Here is a 9,695-nt window from a genome sequence, read left to right on the forward strand (position 1 = left end):
AGGCCGGGTCTTCCGCTGCCAACGCCGCCCGCGCACGGCGACTTGAAGATGGCGTACGGGATGCGCCCTTGGAGCCTGGCTGGACGCGCGTCGGGCCGCCGCCCGGTCCCCGTCCTCAGCGACAGCCTCCTCTGCCCCCTCCCCCTCCAGCTCCTCGCAGGCGGCTTCAAATCCCCCTCCATTTAGTGGGCAAGTGCTTTCATTGTTTCTCCCCACTCCACAGAGCCAAAGATTGCAAGGAAGAGGTGAGGTGCAATAGTTGTTTCAGATCCGGCCACCGTGCAAAAGGCTGTCCTAGCAGGGGGCGACCGACTCAACGGCAAGCTCGGGCGACCACTCCAGCTCCTTGTCCGGCCGCTCTGTTGACAACCAGTCCCCGCGGCCTCCCTTCATCACCGGCTGCTCCGGCGCCCCTTGTTCGGTCGTACCGCGACGCCCTCGTCATGCCTAGGCTGGGTGACCCGCACTCCAGGCCGGCCATGGGCCGCGTTGTGGCGCCAGCCACGCCGGAGATGGACGTGCAAGCCGACGCTCTCACCACCAACTGCGTCCTCATCTCCTTGGGAGGAGATCGCCGCCCGGCTTCGTCTTCGTCCGTCGCCGACGCGCTGCACAAGGAGTTCAACATCCCTTTGTCCATGCTCACCGTCGTCAGGCACTTCCCGGAGGACTACCTCGCAACGTTCACTCATCCTCACCACCGCGACGACGTCGTCAACCGCGAGAACTTCCGGCGCGACCGCCTCGAGCTCCACCCCAAGCCCTGGATCATGGAGGCCCATGCCGAGCATGAAGACATGAAGCACCACGTGCAGCTGAGCCTGGAGGGAGTCCCGCTGCACGCCTGGAACGCTGACACGATCAGCCGTGTCATCGGAGTCGACTGCGAGCTGGACTACGTGCTGCCCCGCTCCACGCGCCAAGAGGATGCCAGGACTCTGGGCATCTGGGCTTGGGCGACAAACCCGAGTGCCATCCCGCGCGTCATGCACCTCACGCTGCCGGCGAGACGTGGTCCGCAGCGGGTGCCAGCTCGGGGGCGGCGCCGGCTTCGCTACCGCATCATCGTCCACTTGGGTCTCCACGAAGACTTCTCCAACGTGCGTGATGACGACTCCAGGGCAAACGCGGACATCAACGAGTTCACCTGGGTTCATGGCATCATCGACGGCGACCGTGTGCTGACGGAGCGTCGTGAGGAGCCTCGCGATGACTCTGGGCATGGCCGGCATCGTGATGAAGAAGATGATGATGCCGCGCGGCGTGGCCGCGACCAGGACCGCGACAACAGGGGCTCGAGGTGGTTCGGCCGCAGCCGGTCTCGTGCCTCCCGTGACCAGGCTCGTGACCGCGGCGGCGACCAAGGCCGCAGCGGTAATGAAGGTAGGGAGGGGCGTGACGGCCATCGCCGCCGGGGCGCTGTGGTTCACTCATCGACCAGCCCTGTGCGCAGCCCTCGCGGCGGCTCGTCCCACTGCACGCATCCCCTCGACGCGGCACGCTCCATCTCCCCAACGTCTGTCCTGCCGACCCCGCCATCGCCGGTGGACGCGCCCACCCCGGCCTCCGGCATCGTCTTGCGCATCCAGGCGCCTCTGACGCCCGCCATGGTGGTGGCCACGGCCACTCCCCCACGTCCACCTGGCTTTGAGCAGTCCCCAGCTCAGGTCACGCCGCCCCTCGTCTCCGGCCAGCCCGCTCGCCGCTCTCCATCACCGACAGGCCACACCAACGACAGCCTGGCGCCCCTCTTTGTGCAGCCAGAGGCACTGCTCTTGGCTGGGCAGCCCCGTGCCCCGCCCAAGAGCCTAGCCAACCAGAGGAAGACTTTGGCTGGTGTGGCCATTGACACCAACCCAGGGTTCTCCCTGCGTCGCACCACTGCTCATGTCAAGGAGCGTCGTGTTGCTGTTCCGGTCACAAGGGAGGCTGAGAAGCTGGTCTGCCGGAGCCTCGGCATAGTGCAGGATGGTAAGGATGTCACCAAGGACGCTCTGGAGGAGCTGAGTCGCCGCTTCCAACACGAGTTGTCGCCCTCGGTTCTGTCGGCGCTCTGTTCGTTGTTCAAGCTCGATGACGAGGATGCCACGGCGATTGAAGATGCTTTGATCAGCCGCGGTGGCCAGGCTGCCATGGACCATGCGGCTGTTGCTGGTGAGGCAACAGGAGAGGTCTGACTGCCTCACAAAAGTCAGCAGTTCGAGCTACCACAAGTTTCCAATGTTAGCAAAACCTATCGTGTCCTCTAGTAATAACTTTAGTTGGATGTGTTCCTGCCGTTCACGTCATGATTGTAGCCCCTTGGTTTCCTGTTGTAACTCTGTTGTTGTTCGTCGTCTCCATTGCTTAATGAAGATTATGTCAGCCATGTCTCGTCCAACTTCTACCACATCCAGCAACCATCCACACCTGAAGTCCCATGAGGCTACAGATGCGCCCTCGACTGCTCCCTACTGCAGGCTGTTGCGGTCGTACAATGAGCTGGTTCGACATGCTCATTTGCTGCAATCCGGATGGGTATTGTTTAGCAATGCCATGAGAATACTAGTTTCCTGATGATAATTCCAAAGGTTAATTTTTTGTGCTGGAACGTGAGAGGACTAAATGACCCGGACAGACGTGCGACTGTGCACGAGACGATCGCCTCCACCTCATGCCACATTGTCTGCCTTCAGGAGTCCAAGATGGAAAACATAGATCAGTACATAGCCTCCTACCTTGGCGGTAATAGACTCCGGAGCTTTGCTCAGCGTCCAGCCACTGGATCCAGAGGAGGCCTCCTCATGCTCTGGGATGATAGTGTCGTTCGCATTTCCGATGTCCACATCACTGAGTTCTGCCTTTCCGCAATGGTCAACGTCATTCATTCCGATACCCCTTTCAAGATCACTAGTGTCTATGGTACAACGGCCTCCAACAGAAAGGATGATTTCTTCAGTGAATTGATCGCTCAAAAACCCATCAATGGCACTAAATGGATTGTCATGGGCGACTTCAACCAGATTTACCGAGCTCGAGATAAAAATAATAGGAACATCAATCGCAGCCGCCTCAACCGCTTCCGTACTACACTAGACTCTTGTGAACTAAAAGAGATCCACTTCCAGAACAGACGCTTCACCTGGAGTAACGAGCGTCAGAACCCTACTTTGTGCAAGCTGGACTCGGTTTTCTGCAACGCCGACTGGGACATGCATTTTGATTCTCATGTGCTTCATGCCATTTCCTCTTTGCTCTCGGACCATTGCCCCCTTCTCCTTGCCGATGACAGGGGCCCGAAGCGACCAAGATGCTTCAGATTCGAGAATTTTTGGTCCTGTATCCCAGGCTTCTTTGACATCGTCTCCAAGGCTTGGGAGGAGCCGTGTGCCCACACAGAGCCATGCCAACGGCTTTTCCATAAGCTCAAGCAAACGGGGCGACATTTGTCTAAGTGGAGTAGCAGGCTTTTCTCCAAGGCAAAGTTGCATCTTCATGCGGCCCTCCTCGTCATCCTTCGTCTTGACATTGCCCAAGAGATACGCGTCCTTTCGTTGGGAGAAAGGGATCTTCGGGCTCGACTCAAGCGTCGTGTCGTCAGCCTAGCGGCGGTTGAGAGGGCGCGCAAAAAGCAATGTGCTCGCATTGCTAATATCAAGGAGGGGGATGCCAATACCAAATTTTTCCACCTTAGGGTAAACTCAAGGCGAAGAAAAAATCACATCCACAGGCTCAAGAAGAATCCTGGATGGACCACGGACCATCAGGAAAAAGAGGAAATTATCCATGACCACTTTGCGAGCAGTCTGGGAGGGGGACAACCCAGACCGATGGATCTAAACTGGGAGAACCTGAACCTTAGGGTGGTTGACCTCACTGGCATCGACGACAACATCACCGAAGACGAGGTCAAAGCGGCCATTGATCTTATGCCAGGTGATAAGGCCCCGGGACCGGATGGTTTCACGGGAAGCTTCTTCAAGAAATGTTGGCAGATTATCAAAGTGGATGTAATGAGAGTCATCCACCAATTTAGTAGCCTCCAAACGACAAATCTTCACTGGCTCAACTCGGCCAACATTGTGCTCATACCAAAGAAGGATGGGGCGGAAGAAATCGGGGACTTCCGCCCCATTAGCCTCATTCATGCTATTGCTAAAATCATCGCCAAGGTGTTGGCGTCCCGCCTTGGCCCTTTCATGAACAACCTTGTCTCCACTGCGCAGAGTGCTTTCATCAAGAAACGGAGCATCCACGACAACTTCATGTATGTGAGAAACCTCGCGCGACGTCTCCACAGAAACAGAACTCCATCCTTGCTCTTCAAGTTGGATATCCGGAAGGCCTTTGACTCGGTGCGATGGGAGTACATCCTTGACCTACTCTGCCGGTTGGGATTTCCAATCCGCTTTCGGGATTGGGTGGCGGCCCTCTTATGCACGTCCTCTTCGCGCGTCCTCCTCAACGGTATTGCCGGGCCCGCCATCTACCATGGGCGAGGGCTCAGACAAGGGGACCCCCTTTCACCCCTTCTCTTTGTCCTCGCGATCGACCCCTTACAACAGCTCCTCGACATTGCCACAAGTCACAACCTGCTCCAGAAAATTCGAGGCCGTGGATCTATTGTCCGTACCTCCCTGTATGCCGACGATGCGGCGATCTTCATCTCCCCTTCACAGGAAGATGTGGCCAACCTTGCGGCCATCCTTAGTGCATTTGGAGGGGTCACCGGTCTGTCCACCAACTTTCAGAAGAGCTCTGTCGTCGCAATTCGCTGTGGCAACCTAAACCTTGACGACATACTCCACAGCCTGCCCGCCTCGCGAACTTCTTTCCCATTGAAGTATCTGGGCCTCCCGTTATCCATTTGGCAGCTGAAAAGGGTGGACTTCCAACACCTTGAGGACAAGGTGGCTGCGAAGCTCCCTCCTTGGCAAGGGAGAAACATCACCACAATTGGCCGGACGGCCTTGGTCAAATCGGTCCTCACTTCTCAAGTCGTCTACCACATCACATCCCTGAACGTCCCCGCCGGTGTGCTACACAATGTCAATAGAATTGAGCGTGCTTTCCTCTGGTCAGCTCAGAGTCAAACTTCAGGTGCAAAATGCAAGGTCAACTGGGATACTGTTTGCCGCGCATCTCGGCGGGCTTGGAGTCCTACACTTGGGGAAATTTGCAAGAGCTCTAAGGTTGAGATGGCCATGGGTGGAGTGGAAGGACCCGACTAGATTGTGGGTGGGCTTAGGAAACCCGTGCTCTGAGGTGGATATGGACCTCTTCTACGCCTCCACCGTCATCACCGTGGGAAATGGAAGGAAGACGCCCTTCTCGGAGGCACCATGGTTGAGGGGGGAAAAACCAAAGGATATCGCCCCCCTCATCTTCGCAGCCTCCAAGCGGAAGAAGTGGGTGGTGAGGGATGCACTGCGAGACAATGCTTGGGTGCGCCAGATCAACCCTTCCATCAACCTAACGACCAACCACATCGTGGAGTTCGTGGACCTTTGGGTCCATCTGGACCAATTCGAGCTTTCACCAGAGATTGATGACGACATATCCTGGAAATTTGAGGCGAACGGTGAGTATTCGGCGGCCTCTGCTTATAGGGTCCAGTTCTTCGGCTCCATGACGACGACCATGAACAAGACTATTTGGAAGGTTTGGGCACCTCCCAAGGTCAAGTTCTTCTCCTGGCTAGCGATTCAAAACAGAATATGGACGGCGGATAGATTGGAGAAGCGAGGTTGGGAGAATTGCGGACTATGCACCCTCTGCAGAAGGGCAAACGAGACGTCCGCGCACCTCTTCTTTCGGTGCAGGTTCACCTTGCGCGTGTGGAGATTGGTAAAGGAGTGGCTTGGCCTAGGGGCTCTCGAGATCCATCAATGGCAGGCGGAGCGCAATATCAAACATTGGTGGACAAACATGTCGAAGCCCAATACGGCGAACCGGAAGGCCATGGCTTCCCTTACTATGCTTGTTGGTTGGGCCATTTGGAACGAGAGAAACGCTAGAGTTTTTAGGAAGAAATCAACGCCGCCCTTCTACATTCTAAAACTAATCCAAGATGAAGCCAAACTTTGGGTCACGGCAGGAGCTACGCACCTGAGCATTATCATGCCGCGAGAGTAGTTATTGTTTTCATTTTGCTGACGGACGGGCTGTGTTGTGGAGCCACTATTATGTACTCTAAAACTCTCCTTCTTTATTAATGAATGAGGCAAGTCTTTTGCCTTTGTTTCAAAAAAAAAAACTCCCCACGACGCGGGCAGCGCGTAAGGACAGATGAGTGGTTGACCAAGGAAATACCTAATGTAAATACCATGATCTAACCCAATCCAGCAGACGTGCGGGACCAGGAGCAGCACTGCCCCACCCGTCATCACGAGAGGACAAGTGCGGGCGCACAAGCCGGGTGCACATGCACCGGCCAAATTCTCCGCGACTTCCCAGGACGCCCATAACGCGGGCAGCACGTGACGAGCGATGCGCCATGAAATTCGCTATTATTCTAAGGGCATGGCCAACGGGCCAGGCTGGACAGATGCCCCAGGTCTCCAAGTTGGATTCTACAGTCCAGCTCACATCTACCTGCTGCTTGCAGATGAAAGCGGACTCTTGCAGAAGAACTCGTCTCCTCGCTGCCAAAAGCTAGATTAAGAAGAAAAAGCAAGCGAAATGACCCCCGCTTGCTGTGCTCATGTTGTCCTTGCTTGAGAAAAGGACGAGCACTCATCCTTCTTTGTATGCGTCACTAGGTTCCACAGATGGTGGTTCCCGTTGGGTGGCTAGTGTAAGGACGATGGTCTCATTTTTTTTTTTGCTGTCGTGGATGTACTGGGGCAGCACCAAGTGCTGCTCCCGTTGTACATGCCCTAACCCAACGCAGCGGACGAGCGGGACCAGGACCAGCAACGTCCCATCTGTCATTGCGTGAGCATAAGCTTGGGCGCACAAGCCCGGGTACACATACGCCAGCGAAACTCTCCACGGTTTGGGGCGTTGCATGTTGTACGTACCCAAGCCCAAACATAGCCCATGTGTCCTCTTTAGGCCACCTAGGAGAATTTGACCCAGCTTTCCTGTCTCAGGTCGTTCAGATCGATCAGGATTTTGTGCTAGCCGCCACCGGCCGCCCTAGCCGATCCACAGATGACACCGCCGCGGCGCCATGGCAGCCAGCAGCCCCGCTGTCTCTACCTATGTAGATCCTGCCGCGGCGATGATCGATGTGTCGTGCGATCGAGTACACGAATTGGTCGATTACCTTATCTAGTTTGCAAACGCTGAAGTTTAAAGGTATGTCATAGTTATCCTTTTTATAGATTGCATAGTATTATAGTCTAATTATAACAGGCTCTCTTGTGATTGCATGTCAGACAATGGATTAATGTACAAACTAGATGTGTTTCCAGCCATGTGAGATTATTTATGATATCTGCTATATTGGATGTCCATAGCCATAGTTTGCACATCTTAGTTATTGTTTCCTCCTGCTGTTGTTTGGTAATTTCAATGGAAGCAGTTCTGACAGCATTTGTGAATTTATGATATTTGTTCACTGAAAAATAAATGACTACAAAGTTCACCCGGATGAGATCATCTTATTGTTTGATGATCTTGATAGTTGTAGACCCAAATTTAATCCTGTAGAAAGGAAGCCCTTTTGTGAATTGCCAAAAATATATTAGAACTATGTTTTGATATCAATGGGGTAGTCAGTGTGATATATTATGACACTTTATCCTCCAAATTTTCTTCTATTATAAAACAGCACACATTTATGTGTACTAAAAAAAACTGCAAGTATGATCCTTATTTCTTTCGCCCCCCTCATGCCTAAATCCTGGCTCCGCCCCTGCTTCCCACGACGCGCAAAACGTGCAACGCTATCTGGGCGTTCGGTCTTTTCGGTTTGTTCGGTTCGGTCTTTTCGGTCTTCCAAAAATTCGGTCTTCTGGAATTGAAGACCAAATTAATTTCGGTCTTTTCGGTTCTTCACTATTCGGTCTTCGGTCTTTACTATTCGGTCTTCGGTCCCGACCAAACAGACCAAATTAATTGCTACAACGAGTTACTCCCAGTAGCAATACATGTTTATATTTGACAGCAAGTAAACAAAATACCAATACATGTTTATACTTGACAGCAAGTGACAAGATTCATAAGTAAGAAGATTCGTAATTCATGGTCCAACAATAAGATTTCATGACGCCATTTGCTTCTGTTCTTTTGGCTTGTCATCTTGAGCAGCTTCTAGATTGGCACCTTTTGCTTCGGCATCTTTCTCATTCAACTCCTCATCATATTTAGAATCCGGTACAGGAAACATCTACAAAAAAGAGGACAATGGTCTGTCAAACAACATTGACATGAGCAAATCAGAACATAAAGTGCATATAACCCATCTTTGTGTATCTCGTATCAGCTACCAAAATGATATATACCATGTATATATCTAGTTTTAGGAAACAAGCACAAATGCTTTACTATGTACATAAGAATTCTGTACTCAGGATTTAACTTGCAATAACAAAGAGGATTATAGATATTTATTCTCTACTCCTACTAGCAGTACTAAAGTATTGATGCTGCTAAAGTGTGTGATTCTTCTCAGTTATCTTGCCCAAATCCGCACTCTGAATGTTCCATTTTAAAGTGTTGCTTTACAAGGCTGCATGGATAGAAGTTGAAGTGCAGAAATAAGTAGAAACAAATTACTATGTTTGCAAAACAACCCAAATGACCACACAAATAACCTTGTGGTAACATTTGACACTCCTCTAGTTAAGTGTAGTACAGAGTTCTATTTGTTGTCTGCAAGTGCTAACATTTGACACAAAGCAAGGCATGTATTGCCTACAAAATACCAGCTGGAGTGCTGATTTCATGGGAATCATATATATGTACATAGAGAGATGAAGTAAGTCACCATCAGCTGCGATGTGGAGAACCGAAAGATGGCAGCAGGCGGCGAGCCAGCGAATAGTGTGGAAGAGGACGGGTGGTGGTGATGGACTGCATCTGTTGAACCGGCCGTCAGGAGGTGCAGCACCGGTGGCGGACGGCCGCGTCGCGGGAAGTGGAGCGACCGACGGGGGGTCGGGGTTGTCGACGCGGGGCGCCGGTCTTCCCTGGTCAGGACTGCCGCTCGGGGCACCGCTCTTCACCGGTCAGGGTCGCCGCTGTGGGCGCCAGTCTTCATCGGTCAGGGCGCGCGGCGCGCGGCGCGCCTCGGTGCCGCAGTCGTCAATCGTCACGGGCTCACGTCTCACGGGGCATCGGGCCACAGCGGCGGGCGTCGGGCGGCGGCTAGGGTTAGTAGTGGGAGAGAAAAAGAGGAAGGGAAGTGAATCAGGTGCCGGCTGGTTCCTGTGAATCGTGAAGTGAGGACGTGAGGTCGTGTAGTTGTGTGTGACCGTTGGGCTGGCTAGATGGGCCTTAGGAATTAGGATGGGCTTTTAGTAATTCGGTCTATACCGGCTATTCGGTCCTCAGAACAACATGACCGAACAGACTATACATAGTTCGGTCTTCTATTTTTGCAGACCGTTTTTTATTCGGTCTTTTCTAGTGCGGTCTTTTCGGGTTCGGTTTCGGTCTTCGGTCTTCGGTTTTTATGCCCGGGGTGAGCTATAGGAGCGGCTCACCCAAGAAAATCCAACCCAGCCAATGGAGGATTGCGCTGAGCCCACCAGTCATAGTACGCCACA

At 53.1% G+C, this 9,695-nt stretch overlaps 1 long non-coding RNA gene across 1 annotated transcript; it reads right to left on the reverse strand.

Annotated features, from left to right (window-relative positions):
• Positions 1-8,060: 8,060 nt before the first annotated feature.
• LOC123041576 (uncharacterized) lies at positions 8,061-9,387 on the reverse strand. The gene is made up of 2 exons (XR_006418564.1): positions 8,915-9,387; positions 8,061-8,314 (listed from the first exon to the last, which is right to left on the reverse strand). It is a non-coding gene; the product is annotated as an uncharacterized lncRNA (long non-coding RNA).
• Positions 9,388-9,695: the final 308 nt, after the last annotated feature.

The sequence above is a fragment of the Triticum aestivum genome, chromosome 2B (genome assembly GCF_018294505.1).
Source record: "Triticum aestivum cultivar Chinese Spring chromosome 2B, IWGSC CS RefSeq v2.1, whole genome shotgun sequence".
In the NCBI taxonomy this organism is placed as follows: domain Eukaryota; kingdom Viridiplantae; phylum Streptophyta; class Magnoliopsida; order Poales; family Poaceae; genus Triticum; species Triticum aestivum.